This window comes from Poecilia reticulata, linkage group LG18 (assembly GCF_000633615.1).
Source record: "Poecilia reticulata strain Guanapo linkage group LG18, Guppy_female_1.0+MT, whole genome shotgun sequence".
NCBI lineage: Eukaryota > Metazoa > Chordata > Actinopteri > Cyprinodontiformes > Poeciliidae > Poecilia > Poecilia reticulata.
Window position 1 is genome coordinate 17,106,347 of NC_024348.1, and position 20,177 is coordinate 17,126,523.

The following is a 20,177-nucleotide window of genomic DNA, read 5'->3' on the forward strand; positions in this document are numbered from 1 at the left end:
GTAGGGTGGCGCAGCAGAGCGTATACAAGCATATAGTGGTGAGGCGTGGGGTATGATTGACAGATAAGATAAGATATCTGTGCCAAAGAAGAGACAGCTGGATAAATAGCTGGTGAGAAATGCTATGATGCTTGGTTTGAAGACAGTGGCATTAAATTAATATTATGATTTTCTTTTGACACGATTTGAATGGATTGATGAAAAGTACAACTTGAGTAATGAGAGATGAAGAATAGGAAGAGCAAAAAAATGTCAATAGACGCAGTGATGGAAGAGAGAGCAGGATGCTTGGAAAGCCATTAAACGGAGAAGTACAACTAAATTCAAGTAGCTACACAAAACTTAGCTTTTGATTTTTATTTAGAGAACAGAGTAGAAATCCATACACTAAACATTCAACGTTTTGCACAAAAGAAGGAACCCAATCCATCATAAAAGCTTGGAAAACAAGGCAACGTCAAACATCACTCATCGTGGCAGAGAAACTCTCTCTGGCTTAATGTTTCTTAGTTCTCCCAGGTTTGCTTTCCACGCAGCAGAGGTTTGGCCGACTCCCTCGTCTTCTCCTCCGTACGTTAAAGAAGGGTCAAATTAAAAGGTCTCCACATTATGAGGTCACGACCCGAGTTAACAGTCTCAGAGTTCTCAGAAAGAGAGACAAATGAAGCTAAAGTTACTGACGACCGGCGTTGAGGTGCACTCAAGAGCCCGAAACATTGGCTCCCACGGAGAGATTTAAATGATTCAAGCGGGATAAACGTTAGCCTCTCACCACCCGCGCATACTATACGAGACCTACATGTGTTCTCGTCTTGATTTACGCCAAAGTCGCCGTTTAAAAAAAACCCGCCGGGTCGCAGTATAAAATGTTTTACCAGGACAAGGATTTTACGAGTTGCAGCTGAAAACCAACCACATTTCCTCTCCTCGACCAAAAAAAGAAAAAGGATTAAAAGTTAGATGTACTTCTGTGACAGTCAGCCAGAAACAATTCCAGCACTGACAGAAGAGGCAAAAAGTTAGATTTAAAAAAGAAAAACGTGAAAACATTTCCTCTGTTCATCACTGTTTCTAGGATCTAACTTTTAGCCTTCACCTCCTCCGCACCCCTATAAAGCAGATGTTTCCTTTTATTATTCTTCATCCTCATTGTTTATGAGGGGTGCTCTGTTGGATCGCAAGTGATGGGAACATTTCCTTTACTAATTTGTGGGCGGGAGGACAAATAGCGCTACACGTACGAGGAAAACGATCTGCTCAGGGGAAAGACCGATATCCCAGCGTGGCCGTTACGGACGAAGTCGAGATCTTATTTAACTTTGTCGGTGTTGCAGTGGAGACATTTATTCTACCTGGACATAGGTCCCTGAACATTTAAAGTGCAGACGAAGATTAAATGATTCACTTCTTGAGCGCATAAGGCACTGCTCTGGAACAACTCATTAGCTAATGCTGGATGGCTGACATTGGCTTAAACATCAACCGATAAATAAACTGCGGCCAACGAATATGCAACATGGAGTAGTTTGCTGAAAGGTAAATTAATCCTAAAACAGATATAGGCAGATTCCCAACACAAAGGACACCTCTGAGGAAAGAAGCTAGTTTTACAGATTATAAACCAAAGTATTAGGCAAGTTGGATTTTTTGCCAAACAAATAAAAAGATAAAGACAGAAAATTTCATTTTATAGCGTAGAGAATAAATGTAAGTTTGTATCCATCTCTTCATCGACTAAGGAATCAATCAGTAAATCAGCCAACGTGTCAGTTCATAAATTCATCCCTTTCACATGTTTGTTTATCGGTTCATCCGTCCATCTTCAAACCCAGCTGCCCATTCATCATTCATCCGTTCGTCCAGATGGAACAAACGGCGAAAGGCATTTCGAGACGGCTTCAAGAAACAACGAACAAATTTATAGTCGCTCTGGTCAGTTTTGGGTCAACGCTGACTTCTGTTCCCACTGCGATACGCCTGAACAACTTCCAAAGGCATGCTTACATCCTGAATAGATGCCCAAACCACCTCAGAGGACTCTTCTCCAGCCACTCCAGAGTTTCCCACCAAATCACCCGGACAGAGCATGGACAGCCAAGCACTGTCAGAGTTACTGCAGAACAAGCCTGGAGTCTTCCATACCGGTGTCCCGACTTGACACCATGACCACTTCCAAACAAAAATGAACACATACTTTCTCTGGACTTTTATCCCGTGACATTACTTTGAAATAACTGCAGTCTGAGTCAACAGCGTAAAACGCATTTCCAAGCCAAAAGTCGCTTGTAAAAAAAAAAAAAGGGGAAAGATTGAACCTTGTTACTGCCGGTCAGTTAACCCCTTCCCTCTTTCTTGCGTTTGTTGTTCTGGTTGTTTTATACTCGACTTCTTTTGGTAATGCAGTGGTGAGGATATTTCATATGGACCGTTTGCGAGTACCTGCTGTACATTTTGTACTTCCTTTGGCAGCCAATAAAGTATTTCTCTGTGTTTTCACTCACAGCGCACTGAAAGGAAATTTGGTTATATAAGCGCAATAAACATTATCTACCAGCAGGAGGTCACATGGAGGTGCTTGGATTCAGAATGTGCCGTTTTATGAGTCAACTGGATCAAAATAAATGCGAAAAGAGTCTAATTTGGATAATGGAATACACCTGGATTAAACTACCTGTTGAAACCGTGACAATTTATTTCCACAGTTCATGAAAAGAACTTACTGCATCAAAAAAAAAAAAAAAAAATCAATCAATCAGTAGGTACCGCTGTCAATAGACGAATAAAACATGGTTTGTGTGGAGTTGCACAATAGAAGAAGAGGGAAAGAAATGTCAACTCATCAGAATAAAGTTGGTGTGCAGACCAGCAAAGGGTGATCTCATAAGAGCTTCTGCTTTGGTAGAAAATAGTTGATTTGCCCCTTTGAAGTGTAAACAGCACTCTACAGCTGGAGAAACAAGTTGCTGAGTGGGTGATGGAAATATGCATCTCTGATGGATTTCGAGAAAATTCTCACAAAAAAAATAAAAAATCTCAAAATCTTGGTTCAAAAGTTCACACATCTGCTGTGTGAACTTTAAAAAAAACCTAAACTTCTGGAAAAAATACAGGCCTGACAATCAATTTAAAATCTTTAAACATGTTCAGCCAATTCTACAAGAAGATGCATCGATAATCAGCAGAAAGAACGCAACACGTCTTCTGTAAAATTGTCCGGCACAATAATTACAGGGTAATATTTTACAATAAATGTTTGAACTCTTTATAGTGACATAATGAGAAAGCCAGTAACCACAATGTGCTCCCACCTGAGTATTTCCCTACAGCTCCACCATCCTCCGCAGTGCAGAGCAGAGCGGGGAAACGCCACGTAATTAAGAATCAGCAGTGACATTTACTGCTTCCTCAAACCGCCGCTTACATGTTCTCAGCACTGAGCTTTCTCCCCCCATCCCCCCATCAGCAAATGTTTTAGCAGCTTTTCCTGTGAACGCTCAGGCTGACCCGTCAGGGTTTCACTGCTGCAGGAACTCCACCACACCTGATCCCAATCCCACATACTCCACACCCCTTCACTCACCCATCAGCGCAACTCTGACCTTTTTTAAAGAGGAAGGGAGGGGTATAAATTAGGCACGTAAAGTGGCTGGAGTCGGTTGTTCTGGACCTCCATGGTGGGCTGCAAGGGGAAAAAAAATTTAAAAAATCTGGGTCCTACATTCAGATCTGGATGCACACAAAGCAGCAGCATAACTTATTTATGGACAAGCCAGGACCAAATGAATCCCTTGTGCTTCAACGAACAGACCACACTGCTGCCTTGTCATCTGGAAATAAAGCTTCTGTGAAGAGTTTACGCTGTTTTGGAAATCGGTACAGAACATGCTCTCTGGGAACAAATACGAGATGTTTTGTGACTGTTTGAATAGCTTGAGGTCCTTTGAGATATTTGGTGTTTCTGGGACTTAAAATACAGTTCAGATTCCTCTATCACCTTGCTAGAGAGTCACTGGAAACAAACAACAAGCTGAATTTGGTTGCCAAAGCATGTGATGTTGGAAAATTGCATAGAAAGGGAAACCTTTTATAGAAACATTTCCAGTTCACATCATCTTTAGACTTTCAGGCTATTGCATCTCCTTTTCAGGAAAATCCCCAAACTATTTGGGAATTTCAGCACAATTAAAAGATCAATAAAACATTTTTTTTTCTTCTCCAAAAGAGTTAAAGGATGAATTTACAATGAAAACATTACCAATACGATTGAAAATTCTCAATAAGTTCAGGTAGAATATGTTATATTCTGCTGTTTAGTGGGCAATAAAATCCTTTATGTGTTATTTTGCATTTTAGTGAATATTTACGCATGTATTTGTTCATTTTGGCTCGTTACAACATTTCTGATATGCATTTTATCACAAATATTATAAAGTATATTCATTGATACAACTCGGTGACCTCCTTCTTAATCGAGTCTTCCAATTTGCTTTATTCTTATTTTACTTTTTGATGTTACAGCAACATTTTCCCATGTAAACACTTAAAACTATATAACGTGTTCACAGTGTATGGCTAACAATAGATTAAGAAATGTACATCAGTTCCCAGCAGTTGTGTTTAGGCCCGCTCTCAAGTTTACAATTTTAAAAAATTAAGAGACATGTTCAGAAATGAACTGCTTAAATAATAATAATAAAAAAGGACAGAAAACACTAGATCCCCTTTAGAAGAACACATGTGTGTTTGGTGCTTCCTGTGAGACTACAGGAAGGCATCACTGCTCCATCGGGACTTGTTCGCATGTGACGTGTGTCCTGCTCTCGTCATCCGTCTTCTCGGCGAAGTTCCTCCTGTCAGAGACGGTAACGTGTTGGTTTCCATGTGTGGCGCTCAATAAATTAGAGGCTCGACTTACATGAATGCTTTATTTATTTTCTTTTTCCACAATGAGCTTTATAATTTCCTCATTTTTATCTGTCACTAAAATTAACAACAAAAAAAGAAATTGACAATTTAGCCTTAGACTTAGTCTTAGACTAAGTTTTTTTTTTCTTTTTAGAGAACCAAAAATACGAATGAATGAGAATCCGTTTTGCAAGCGTGAAACTTCAAAGGAACGTGGCTCATTTTGACAAAAACATTCGCAAACCCCTAACAAGTACCTTAATGAGTTTATTAAATTATTTAAATTAATCCAAAATTTGAAACGTATGTACTCAGAAAATGATTACAGATTTTCTTTTTCTCGCTATTATTAATTGGAAGTTGGGAGTTGGATGTGTTTACATTGTAAATAAAACTTTGAAGAATAACTCATTTCTTAAAAAAATAAAAAACTTAAATGTTATTTTATTTTGCGTCAGTTTGATTTGCTTATGTATGCCTTGGTTAACACTAAACCATTTAAAATTTCTTTATAAAAAGCCATCTTAAAAATTATCACATTATATTAAAAGAAATTGCATGCAGTAATTGAAAAAAATAATACAATTCTTAAAAATGAACACCTGCAATAGGTCATGTATATATGAACTTAGAAAACACAGAGTGTGAAAATAAGTTATACATATCCCTATAAGTTTGAAAATCTAGGTGGATAAATTAAATTAAATTAAAACCCTGATCTGAGTTGAAATAACACTTCACCAAGAGCCATGTTATTAAGATTAATTAACGGCCTCGTGGTGCTAAAAAAAAAAGAAGAAAAAAGTGATGTTCAAAGCTGAAATCCAGACTTGATGATTTGCAGACGTGTAACTGGCTCTCTTGTTAACTTCTTCTATGATTGCAAAATGAGACAACGATCCAACCACAGACACAGAGACGCACCTCCACATGAAAAGGCACCTGGTTTGTGTCAGAGGCTCACTGCTCATATTGTCCCGAGTGGAGAGTTTTCACACACTGAGCTTTTCTGTAGCAGCAGAATAGACGTGCCTGATCCCCGTACAGGCTTCACGCAGCTACGGTTTCAGTTTGTAACCCTAAAAATAAAGTCACACCAATAACATGTGTTTCCCATTTTATAAATCTGCAGTGTGTGTTGCCTTTGGCTCCGAGATGATCACAGAAAGTGAGAGCAATATGATAAAAGGTGGACGGTGGAGGTTTTAAGCTACGCAGCGTCCTCTGAAAACTGACATTTTCCACTTTGTTAAATAATGATGCAATTACACAGAGTCTGAAAGAAGCTTGTGTTCATCAGTCCCTTATTATGACCTGCATCTGACCGACAGATATGGAAACTATTAAAGTAGAAATAAATTGTCCTCGGCTGCATTGTTTCAGGTTCCTACGTGAGCTGTAGACGTACAAATCTTTTACATGCGCACAGAAACATTCCAGTGTTACATTTCTGGCTAAAACAAGCTAGCTTTTCTTGCTCGGTGAAGCTAACTTGCATAGATTTTGGTTCCCATCTATGACCAACATTTTTCACATTTTATTTGTAAAAAAATAAATATTCATCTCTGTTCCTCTCACACAAAAATCTGACAAAAACACTTGAGACTGTAGAAACAATATGGCAAAAATGCGAAAAAGCTCAAGGAGGATGAATATTTTTTAGAGCGAAATGTATTTATTCAAAAACATATAAAGTATATTTTAATGTGTGCAGCACTTTGGCTGACTTGTGTTGCATAAAATGTGTTATGCAAATACTTTGATTCCCTGGTTGTGATCACGAAGTCTGCATTCTATCAGGGAGTCTTCCAATATATTGCATGTCAGTCTTTTCCAAAGTGAAAGTTGAATCAGAGGCAGTTTGTCTATACATGAGCCTGAGCGCAAATCCATCGAGGAATGGCTCGAAATGGAAAAGAATGACCATAACCATGCCCAAAAGTATGATTAGGGATTAGTCAAAGCCTACATTTAAGCCCCATCTAAATGTTTTTTTGGCAATTTTCGAAACAGGCTGTTTGAAAGAAAACCCTCAATCATCTAATGGAGCTTGCATGGAAAAGGGATCAAAACTTCAGCTTCAGTATTTCCACAATGTTCAAAACGCATCCATATTTAAGCAAAATCCAAAAGAAACCTGCAGGGGGAAAAATGAAACAAAAAAACTTTAATTTGTGCCAATGCACATTACAGTTTAAACAACTTTAAGGTAAAATTACTGAGCAGCAGAACAGTAAGATGATTAAAGTGTTTAAAAACCTCAATGTTTTTTTTTATAGGACTAATACAGCTTAAATAAAATAAACTTCCACAGAAAGACCACAAAGTGAAAAAGTAGATGTATTCACTACAGTAAATGCTCAAATTGTTATCAACTGAGGTCACTCTTTGTTAACCACATGTAACCCAAGGAGACAACAATGTAAATGAGACTTGGAATAAATGGAACCAACCCCATACGCATCAGTTTTCCCCTTAAGTTCTTCTTGATACATCAATAAGTAATGTTTTCTCTTTTCATAATGACTTGACAGCATTTCAGCTTTCTACTGTGACTAAAGCTGAACCCCTGAACCCGTTTTTATCAAATCCACCGGCACATAACACACAGTACGTCAAGAGAACATGGCCAGTAGGGCGCATGTAGCTTTTAACCAAGGCCTCATGACAAGCAACGCTTAAATAAAATATGATTATTTTTTTTCTTTCAAAGCTTTCAAACTGAGATCGCTGAGCTAATGGTGAAAGAAAACAGCTGATTTTGCTGCCTTAGGTCATACAGTTATGTTGACGTACCACCGAATGCTAACAGTAAATGGGACATTTATTCAGTTTAAATCAAATCACTTTGTGACTTAAAAAGTAAATGACATCTAAGGCTGAAAATATACATTTCTGACCTTGCTGCGTATGTTTCTGAAAGCGTGTCGAGAGGTGAAAAGATGAAGGGACTTCTGAAAGTCCTGTCATGTTTATGAAATCTGAAATCAGTCTGCAGCTTTTCCTGCTTGTCAACAGCGAGTCCTGTGAGATTCTAGATTTTATTGTGAATAATCACAACGGGAGGCAGGCACATTATAGCACTTTAAAAGAGGTATAAAATTGCACCAAAGTGCTGTACAAGAACGATAACACAAATGACAAAACAGAGCACAAAACAAAACATCAATTAAATGCCAAAGAGTAAAAATGAGTTTTAAGAAGCGATTTAAAATGATCCACGCTGTGGACAGATCTAATCTGGAAAGGTAAGTTATTCCATAAAACAGGAGCAGCAACAGAAAAAGCTCGACCTCCTTTCCTCTTAGTTGAGTCCGAGGAACTGTCAGTAATAACTGATTATTTGATCGTAAAGTTCTGGACACAGACCGGAAATTTAAAAGGTACCGAAGATAAGGGGGGGGGGGGCTAACCCATTTAAAACTTTATAAGTTAACAAAAGAATCTTAAAATCTATTCGATAAAAGACCGGCAGTCAGTGTAAAGATGCCAGAGTTGGCCTTATATGGTCATGCTTCCTGGTTCCTGTGAGAAGCCGTGCTGCTGCGTTCTGGATCATTTGAAGTCGCTGAATCTGTGATTTATCCATCCCTCTATATAAAGAGTTGCAGTAATCCAGACGAGTTGTTATGAAGGCATGGATAAGTCCTTCAAAGTCCTTAAAACAGAAGTAAGATTTAACTTTTGCTAAAAGCCGAAGGTGGCAGAAACTCGCTTTAATGACAGAACTAACTTGTTTATCTAACTTTAAAGAGCTGTCAAAAGTGAAACCAAGATTCCTAGCAGAGGTTCCTAGATGTCAGACGTTCACTGCACTGGTCATGCCGAGTGAAATGAAACTTCTGTGTTTTTTGGTCATTGCTACTAGATTACAACATGTTGATAAAATGTCCTGGGTAAATGTGGAATTTATAGAAAGCAAATGTGCATCTCACTTGTGCATTAACTGTGCCAATGATCCTAATTGCTAAAATTTGAAAGAAAGAAAAAAAAGTAATTTCACAAACATAGTAAACTCCTAATTTAAAGAACTTATTTCAATTTCTCACGCATAAAACAAAAAAAGTTATTACAATGCTAAAAAAAAAAAGTCACATGCAGCTTCAAAATTTCACCATCACACTTATTTGTTTTGTGAAAATAGGAAAGTGTCGCATCTAAACACGTAACCTCTGCAAAATGCACACAGAGAGCTCTTAGAGGTATTTTTGTTAAATATTCCTTTTTCCTATCTTTACTAAGCCGTTTGGTGTTTCCCGTCTCACAGATATTGTAACGTCGTCTCTCTCACGCTTAATCAAGGCTTGTTAATGGCTTTAAGTCGTAACATTTCTCCTCTAGCCTTAGCCCTCGTGTGTTCGTTTTCAGCATGTGCTCCGCTCTTTTGCACGCCAAGAAACACAACATTCTCTTTCATTTTGCATCACAAAACTTTTGGCACGCGCACGCTACTTTATGTTAAACTGTGAAAAGGTAAATCAAGTTCTATTTTTTTTTCTCCACAGTTTACACAGAAAAATCACCAATCGCGAAGTCTTGAAGAGCGAAACCTCACATGTCCTCCTCTCAGGCTGGTGTTGAGTCCAGGTGAGGAAGGCGAAAGTGAAAGGAACGATTTGAAGCATGAATGAATAGTAACCCCACAGGAAAAGAGCTGCAGTGGATCAGCTAAACCCTCATTTTATCCTCCTCCCACATATAAAAAAAATCCTTTACCATGTGTTCCCCGAGAGCTTTAGGCTTACAGCTGTCTAAATATGCTACTGTAGTGAACTCCCAACCAGCGAAGTGATTGCAGCGTTGCGTAGGAAGCAGCCTGTGGCAGTAAAAGTGAACGACAGGAAACGGGGAGGATGACCGCATAGACAGAGGATGCTACATTTTATTCCGTCTCTGAGATGTTTGTCCAGCGGTAGATTTTTATATGTTTTCATACAGCAGCAGCTCTGGACTGTTCTTGGATATCCACAGAGACCTTTACTGGTTACATAACCTATGCAGACAGAGTAAGAAACGTAAATATACAGTATGACAACAGGAGCAGGAATTCTGCAATTCATCGGCACAAAAAAACATCTTCAAGTGATCAGACCCGATGCCAATGTCTTTTTATCGATTGGATATTGAGGTGAAGCCACCAATCCACACTCTAGGTATGTGCATTACTGCAGATCATATTTGTGTAGAAAGTTTAAGTTGACATTCAACAAATGACTACTCACTGAAATGACAAATTACACTGTAATTCGAATGCATTTTATGTAACCAAAAGTTTAAAACAGGAAAAATTACCAAGAGGACTGATTTGAGCAGAACCACGGTCAAATTGTGATCGCCGGACAATCGATTCAGAGCATCTGCTTTTGTGGGGATGTTTCCACAAAAGGGATTACATCACAGTTTTCCAATCATAGGGCTGCATTTCCACAAACCAGAGGGGTATGTCAGCATCCGAACTGAAGTTTGGAGAAATAAAAGAAGACTACGTCACCTGGTTCGCCCACGCATTGCTTTCCCGGGGAGAACGTGGCACTGATGGAAGAAGGTGGTGTGTTTTAGTTCCTGTGGATGTTCCTTTAATGTAAAATGTGGCTAAAACCTTCCATTAAAACCACATTTCCTGAGAGCTGAGGTGTCGTTCAGCAGCGATTGAAAGACGGCCAACATGAAGCAAAAGGTGTTCAGAAACGTTTTTGAGGAACACAACAAGCTCGAGGTGCTGACTTGGCCTCCGAATTCCTCAAATTTCAGCCCAAACAACCATCTGAGGGATGTGCTGGACAAACTAGGCCACTAGGCTTCACTTCAAAACCTTACAGGTCTCGTAGGATGCGGTGCTTCAACATCTTGGTGCCAGACACAAACCCTTTTTACTGCTGTTCTGGCAGTAAAAAAATACAGACAAATTACAGAGACCATTATGCAGGTGGACATAATGCTATGCCTGCTCAGATTATAAATATACATGATTTGCATCAGTTTAAACTGGAGGCTCTCAAAGCTCCAAATTGCCTTATGCTCAGTTTCAACAAACAGTCCACGGATGCATTTTTTTCCCAACAGATCGTTGTCAGGCTAGAATCCAGAAAACCTTTATCACGTGTTAAATTTGCTCCTAGAAACCTGCCTGCAACAAGTCAAGCTAAAGAGCAACATCTTGTGTTCAAGGCATAAAACTGCAAGCCCTTTATTGCGCCTGACACTTTTAAACCGAAAAGCAAGGAGTGTGCACTTATTTTTGTGTCAAAGTGTGTGGTAAGTGAAACGATTCGCCTCCATATTTTACCTGCCGTGGCTGTTTTGATCTCGCCTGCCTCCCACTTTAACCTTGGACAGGAACATGCACCTAAAAGGAGTCCAACAGATGATGCATGGCATGTGCTGACAGGATATGTCTGCGTGTTTGGGGGTGGTCTAAAAGCCCTCTAAACTCTGGCATAGGTTTACATAAACCCATAGCTTCGAGCATTAGACACAAAATGAGAGGGCGCTTAAACAAGTCTTTGGCTCTTGGCAAAGACAGAGCAAACGTCAGATGCACACATAGGTTCCCCAGCACATTTTAAATCATTAGCAGCGACTCTAAACACAAACACTTCTCTCTTGCCACGCTCACGTCACTGAATTCTTGGAGACACGATCGGAGAAGAAAAGCAGCCAGAGGGGCCTCTGTTTGAGGGCCGTGCTGAGCGTCTGTGTGGGCCAGACAGGAGCCGCAAGCTGAGCTCCCTTCGTGTACGGCTTCGCTCTTTGCCTCGGCTTAATTGCTGTCTCTTAGTGCTGCGTGCCGCCGTGCAGCTGAGGCCAAGAAGAAGCAGCGCCAGGTCTCGCATCCCCATTACCAGCCCACTTCCCATCACTCCATCATCTGCGGCATCCAAGCGGAGGATGGAGCAGAGGAAGAGCTCATTGACTGCACTTCAACCCCTATCATTAACTCAGTGAGATCATTCAGAAGAGCTGATTTTGAGAAAACACGGCTTATTTGCTTGTGGCTGAACCTGCGTAGCCAAAGGCGCCACAAATCATAAACTGAACGCAGATCCCCCAACACCGAGCGAACAGAACGTCGCTCTGCGTTTCAGGGGTCAGGAGAAATAAGCAGAAGAGCGCGGCTCTCCTCCCGAGCTCTCACTGTTTGTGGAGTATTAATGATTTCTTCAGAAACCGAATGATTGATGGCTTTACATTGGCTCCGCAGCGACGTGAAGATTGCCGTCATAAATCAGAGAAGCTGTATAACAAGACAGTGCAGACGTTTTCATCAAGGGACACCGTTGTACCACACCAAAAGGTTGTTTTAAGTCAACTAACACCCTGGCTCCCAGCCCGCCGCCTCCGGACAGTGTTTTCACTACCAGACCTTCACCGTTCAGTGCTGGCCTCGTAAATCTGGAAGCTTCAATGGTCCACTGGGTCGCTCTTCACTGTGATTTCGTTCAACGTTTAGAAATAAGAAGCGCGCGGGGGAAAATTAATCCAGGAAGTCTGCATGTCTGCTCTGGGAGCATCTGCTTCCCCAGATGCACCTGGGTTCCTTACGCTAAAGTAGAGTTTGTGGTTTAATGAAAAAGCTGCTGCTTTAAAAAAAAAAAAAAAAGAGGAAAAAAAACATTTACTTGAAACAGCAGTTGAATTTAAAAATACAAAGTTTTAGAGGGCAAAACAAAAGCTACTTTGGTTGCTCACAGAATTGTTGCAGCTATTTGTTGCAAAATAACTTCAGTGATATACAGGTTTTTTTTTCTGTATGGCTGCATTGCTCTTATTGATGACGTTGTTAAATTAATGACTATATGATAACATTTATAAAGTGACAAAGATGAGAGGGACAGAGAGGTAAAAACAAAAGAAAACAAAAGGAGGACGTCCGGGCGAGGCCTGCCAAGGTTGCAGACATGGAATAAAATTGCAACTTGAGACACAGCATTGGCAGGCCAATACAAGGCCCAGGCTCCTATGGGCCAATCTTACATCAAATACACCCGAAAAAATCCACAGCGTCCCCATAACACAATCACCCTCCAGCAGCCAACAGATCGCTCAACACCCCAAAACGCCGGGACAGCAAACCGAGCAAAACAGCACGTAGTCCGTTGGCTGAAATCCCCCCATTTTTTTTTTTTGGCATGGTCATTCATAACATTCTTGCGCAGCTGTGTGACGTTGATGTGGATGCTCCCACCTGTGGATTGATTTTAAAGTTATTCATCAACTGGACCCGAAAGTATTGCCACAAGATCACAGCAAGACAAAAGAAGCTAATAAGAAAGAAAGCACAAAAGGCTTTATGTGGAGCATCGACGGCAACTCCTGTAGATAAGTCTGTTTGGGTGTAGACTTATCTACAGGAGTTGATAAGTCTACACCCAGGAGTTGGACCAGGAGTGGTGGAGTTATGATGTGATGCAGTCACACGGACTTTCTTTATAATTTCAGAATTATAATTTTCAGGCATTGTTTACATGCAGATTTATCCCGTCTGTCTTCTTCTGGTGCAGAATCATGAGACGTCAAAGTCAAATAAAATACGACATGATTGACTGCAGATGAAAAACTATTGGATACGTTAAAATATTTAGTTCTGCCTACAGACTTGGCAGAAATCAGATTTTTTTTTTTGTGAGATGAAATTTTTTAAAATTGGGTTGTTTAGATCGTCATGAAAAAGTGGGATGCATATCGGCTAATAATAATAATAGTTGGATCTAGGTCATATTTGCCTGATTCCTTTTCTAAAAAAAAAAAGAAGCAACTGAGCTGGTTTATGATTCTCAAGGATCATTGTGTAAGTAATTTAGACCCATTCAGACATTGTGTTTATCCTCAATATTCAAACAAACAACAAAAAGCTCTCCCCTGGACATGCTGAATTCACTCCAAACCATGGAAGGTGTGCAGTGGTAGAATAAAATCCCAATATTCCAAAAATGAAATCTTCCCACCCGTCTCTCACCACCCACACTTCCTCCACCTGGCTCGGTAAAACAAAGACAGGAAGTAATGCCTCATACTATTTGTGGATTTAGACGTTTAATGTGAAAGCTTTTAAATTCTTGCTCTGCCTCTGTCTAAGCATAAATCACGATGCCTTAGAAGGTGCTGTCTTTGTGATGACTGTGATTTCCTTCCATAAATGTCTTGCAACTCCAGCTGGCATAAAACCAAAGGTCATTAACTGAAAGGAACCGACTTTATGGTTTTACTTCATGTGTAAGCTTAATGAAAAGCAGTCGCTTGGGAAGTTTTATTTGTACAGCCGTAATAACAGTTATGTTCATCTCTAGTTGAACATATTAATCATCCTCAGTTTATGTTTGTTGGGTAAGCAGCAGCTCCTTCCATAGTTATGGGAAAACCATGCACAACAAAGTTATTTAATTCATGCAATCTGAACAACTGATCAGAGATCAAATTGGCACACCTCTACCTGATCTGCCAACGTGACTGCATCAGTCTGGACTTGTGCCGAGTTGAACGTGAAAGGATTTTGCATGCCTGCTGTCCGCAGCGTTTTATGACCTGCAGCAAATTCAAGTGTAAGTAAGGGAGTGTTTACAGAAGAGAGTCTTAGCTGAACACGACCTCAAGAGATCCTTAAATTATGCTTGTTTCAGTTCAATGGCTTACCTCTGTCTTGTATAAAGATTTGGTCTTAGTGTACCGACTTGTGTTGCAAGCATTGTTCACTTTTCAGTTTGGAAGCGAGTCAGGGGGTCATTTTTCAATTTTGTGGTTTGTGAACGGATTACATTCTCGCACAGGGCTCCTTGGGAGCAGAAAACGCTTGTGAGTAAGAGCGGAGCCGGGGGGGGTGAAAGTTTGTGAAAGCCTTTGATGTGGAAGTCTGCACAAATTCATGTTCCCGATTTTATTTTTTCTACGTATGTACGGGAGTGCATACACGGGTTTGCAGTGGTTGGTGCTGACAATGCACTGATGAGTTTAACACCATGTTTAGATAAAATCCTTCTTTTTTACGGTTTTGTAGGTTCTGAGAACACAAACAAGTTGATGTGAAAGCCTTAAAATTTCCCAAGAAAAATGCATCTTAGAGAAAGACTTACTGCAGACCACTCAGTAACTTGTGGTCTACTCTGTATCCTGAGAATTGGAACCAGACATGGAAAAACAGCATTTGGTTTTTATGCTCCACTAATCTGGAACAAACTTCCAGAAAACTGCAGAGCTGCCAAAACACTGAGTTGCTTTAAATCAAGCATGATGATCCCCTCCAGCGCTCTAGGTGTCCTCATTTTTCTTCTTCTTTTCAGGAAGCAGGCGGCTGGGTTGGCTCCCTAATTGAACACACTGGGCTGGTGTTTAAAGCCCAGTGATCGGTAACCAAGCAGTTCGGTCCTGCCAGTTACTGATCTGCTTGGTTGGTCTGTGGATTAGACCAGAACGGGCAGCAGTGCTGGTGCACACCCCTCTCAGACTGGCGCTTTATTCCTCCCACAGCCATGTTTTTCCATAAACAAATTATTATTTGTATAGATCCGCTCATCTGTCTCCTATTTTTGTCATCACCTTTGAGCCAAATGGGGGCTCGTCCGGGAGCCAGTATCACAAGGCTAATAACCCACTTGTTTAGAGCTGCCTTTGATTAATAATAACTGAAACATTAATTAATTCTGGTCTGAATTACAACTTTTCATTACTTCTCGTTATTCTGCCACTGTAATGTAATGTTTGTTTTGCTTATTTATTGTGTTATATTTTTATCATGTCAAGCACCTTGAACCGCTTTGCTGCTGAAATGTGCCACACAAATAAAGTTGACTTTGTATGAATTACTGCACCAATGTGGCGTGGGAATGGAGGAAAAAAGGAAGGATACAAGGAGAGAAGAAAAGTAGGAAACAAGGAAGGAAGGAATTTGAGGAAGAGTTGTAGAACATAAAAAAGAAGAGAACTAGAAGGAGAAAGGGGTGAAAAGAAGAAAGGATGTGTGTGGGGTAGAATGAAAGCAGCTTTCATCTGGAAAGTTTCCACTCTGCTGTGTCCATAAAAGAGCCAATATACTTAACATTCAGAGGAAATTTTATATCTCAATTTAAGAAATGAGAGTGGAGAAATGAATAAAACATTTTAAAATGCCTCAAATTATATTGTGCGATAAGCCTTTTTGACTACACGCAACAATAAATTATATCAAAATGTTTTGTGAAGAAGGGCTAACAGTACATAAAATGAATATTGCCCAACACTCACACTGGTTACAGCTGTTCAGTCTTGGTGAGGCAACAGAAACACATGTTCTCCTCCAGCGCTGTACGTGTCCAGAAGGCAGAATAACCTGAGACCCACATTGAGAAGAAAATACCAAATTTTACTGGAGCTTCTCCAGTGCTTCGCCTCAACTCTGCTCTGTATGGGTGGTAGGGATCTGTCAGCAGCAGGTAATTAATGCAGTAACGGAGATTAACACTTGCAGACTGACTACTTGCTCCTGGCTGTCTGAACAGAGTGAACTCTGTGGATTTACGCAAAAGCTAACATTTGGGAACTACATCAGTTATCAAAGGCAGTGAGCACCTCGCTGTAGATTTTTATCTCGCCCCACGCAAACGGAAAACAAAATTTCCATGACATTTATTTGGAAGCTGGCGGAAAATGTTTCAAGCTGCAAAAGACAAAGAGGAGCAGTATGTTGCATATCCAAAATAAGAACTTGTCAGATTGAAATGTTATAAATTTGCTGCAATAGCTTTGTTTTGAAAACTGCGGTGAAATTTAATTTTGCTTACAAAGCCCTAATTCAGCCAGATTGAAACCACACTCATAACAAGTGCCTTGAATGATCTCCATGACATGCCCAACCACACATACTGAGCCAGAAAAAAAAAAAAAAAAAAAAAAGAGGGCCCGACAGTAACAATCACCTCCACTAAGAACCAATTAGTTGGTGCGGTGCCAAAACGCAAAGCAAATACTTTCTGGCTCTCGACCATCCTGTCTGTTTGCGCCTGTGAATGAGTACATGCCAGACGCAGAGGGGAACATCTGCAGCGGAGGGCCAGAAATGTAAGCAATCAGAAATCAATCACTCACCCAGAAACTGTTTGCATGACTTCACATGCCAACGAGGAAAAGATATAGCAGAAGATCAGGAGAAAAACGACAAAGAATGAAAGTTTCCCCTTTAATCAAAGTCACGGATTTGGTGGCATGTGGGACCGTTGAACGCTAAAGGCCCCGAAATCACTAACACATGCACTTCTGAATAACACGGCGCAATATATGCAGATGTCAGCAAGCAAACAGAAACAAATCTGGGATTACATGAGACGCAGCTCTCCTGCAAATATGCACAAAGTGGTAGCCAGTAACAAACACGCGGCCAGCAGAACGGTTTACGCACACTCGTGTTTGTAATGTGGGTGTTGTGGTGAGGTCCCGTCCCCGTCTACTTTACCTCAGCAGCAGCGCTCCAGTACCCACAGTGCACTGCTGTGAAACCACATCAAGCAGTGGGAGATATTCGCGGTGCCACGGTGCGGGCCAAAGATTTACTGAACACATATGCTGCTGGAACAAACACGGGGGTGAGAGAATGATCCCCCAATCCAAAGCCACATGGCTTTGCACCACATTCACCAGTGCTCAGCACTTTTCTTTTAATGCCTGCACCTCCATGCTGTTTTCATATGCATCAAACATGAGTCTGAGAACCAAAATAAGCAAGCCTAGGAGGCAAATTCTCCTAAGTCAATGCATTCCTCTTTAGTTCTTTCAAAAAACGAAGGCATTGTCTCTCAGCAAAAAATAAATAAAAATCTTAACCTCCCAAAGACACAGTTAACCCAGTTTGGACTCAAACCAAAACACAAAAACATGCTGAAGTTAAAAAGCCAAAAAGACACCACTTGTGATTCCATTATACCTCCAACGCTCTCACTTAACCTAATCGGCATCAGCTGGTTTCCAGGATCACGACGTTCCAAAGGGGGCCGAGCATCTGATGTTCTCCCTTTTTTCATTTCTGTTTTGACGGCTTACATCGAGAGATTGTGGGGTTTTTTTGTTTGATTTTTTATGTTTTTCACCTGATGCAAGGCAATAATAATAAAGTGACCCTGAAGTGATGAAGACGGACGAGGTTATGACGTCACCGTCTGTTGTCTTAGGTCAGTCACATGAAAGGGGTGAATATTTGTGTAATCAATTATTTTGTTACAGATTTTTATTTGTAGAAATACCCATTTTCACTTTGACTTTAAAGTTTTCTTTGGAAACATTTTCTGTCAAGAAAAGACACATTTTGTTCATCACGGCTGATTTGTAAACACAAAAAAAGGTTAAAATATCCAAGAGGGTAAATACTTTATTTGGCAGAGCAAATCAATCTATTTTTCCAATTACTTCACAGGTGCATATGCTCATGCAAGCTTTTTTGGGGGGGAAGAAATCAGAAACATCATGGTCATATTCCAGAAGTAGATTTGTTAATCTTGCAAAAGTACTGCACACTTGTTAAATGTTATGAAAAAAAAAACAGAAATCCCTTTAGATGACAAGAGTATGTGTTGAAAAACCCACTGCAGCCCAAATAATCCCAGCTTTGCAGCAGCTAACATACATGGCATTTTAAAGATGATAAATTCTGTGTTTAATTGTGTGAAGTCGATGCCCTTTCCACCTGTTGTTGCAAAACACAGCTGCCAAGTCAGTTTGCAGCGGAGCAACTTGGACCCTCCTGCTGCTGCTGCTGCTGCTGCCATGGCCACTAAGTGCTCCCTCTTCTCACCACCATGACCTCTATTAATCCCATTCCTGACTCTATTCCAGCAGCAGAAACTTCCCCCAGCTTTTGTTCATCCTGAATCCTACCAAAAAAAAATAAAAGCAAAGTGAACAAAAAAAAAAAAAAAAAACACCCTGACAGTTACTGCCTGCTGTGCAATTAGGCGTGTAAAGACGGTGAAACTCTTGACTTACAGTCGGGCGATGGATTCTGGATGAACACATCATCCAGAATCTTATAAAAAGATAAGAGGGAGAGAAAAGGTGTCAAAACAAAATCGTTCCGCAAGATGATGTAACCTCCGGTCTGTGAAACATGCAGGGGCAGGCCGAGCAAAGACGTGTCCTCATGCTGGGCCACTACTCATTACTGCAGAGAGACTCTAATAGCTGTCATTAGCAGCCACTTAGCTGCAAAAACCAGTAATATCCTGGCTCTTCTCTGTGATTTCAACCATTATAGTGACTTACAGAACTGAGGAAAACAATTGACCTTTTACGGAGAGATGTTCTCGGATCTGTTTGCGTGTAGACAACACAAAGTACTGAGCTGAATTCACCGAGAACTGGATCAAAATGCATTTAGATTTGAGCAAAGAAAACCGACTATAAAAGATGTTGGGGTAATGGCAGAAAGGACTGTATTTAATCTGTGTTAATTTCCAAAATCCAAACTTTTTCACTCCAAACTTTGCAGAGTACAGCGGTGTTCACTTATTCACTGATTATTTTTGTTGAGCATGTCAAAAATGTCGGTAAGAAAATGCAGTTTTGGAATCAGAAACACCTGCAAAAGGAGTAAGAGCACAGGGAAGAAAGGAGATGATTGAGGAAGAAACAATTAAAAAAAACTGAAAAATCAAACTGAATCACACAAAGTATTCAGGGAATGAAGGAATGTAAGTACGACATCAATGACAAGGAAGGAGAAGAAGGAAACAAGGAGGACGAAAACAAAGGACACAACAAAGGAAGGAGGGAAAGGAACAAAGTGTACAAGGAAGAAAGGATATAGAAACAAAAGTAAAACAAGAAGTACACAAGAAGGAAGGATACAAAAACTGGACAGGATAAACAAGAAATAAAAAAATTTTCCCACACTCTTGAGTGATGTTTACACACTTTTACATCTGGTCAATGATCCGTTCAAGACAACAACACAGGCCCCCAGTGGTGTTTCATTTTGAAAACTCATTAAAAAAAAACATTTAGAATGTTTTTACCATTAAAAAAAAAATAAAACTAGAGAGAGTGAAAGATGCTCAGACAGGACTTTCCACTCTCCTCTGCAGACGTCACAAATGGACAGTCAGTTGAAGCTCCAGCGACGTTCACATGCGTAGCTACAGCGAACGATTGAATGAAACATCACGGCTTAAGAAAATGATTCGTGTCTCATCAAGGCAAACATGAGGAGGGAATAACGCCTGTAATTACCCAGGATGCTCTGCTTCGCATCAAGTCAGAGCCTCACAATCATCGTTCACTGGCGCTCATTACTGAGGTGTTAAATAAATATTGCTTTC

The 20,177-nt window shown here is 40.3% G+C and overlaps 1 protein-coding gene across 3 annotated transcripts in view; it reads right to left on the bottom strand.

The window, feature by feature from the left end:
• Positions 1 to 20,177, bottom strand: part of adamtsl3 (ADAMTS-like 3) — a 62,310-nt gene that overhangs the window by 41,584 nt on the left and 549 nt on the right. The gene's annotated exons all lie outside the window — the stretch shown is intronic.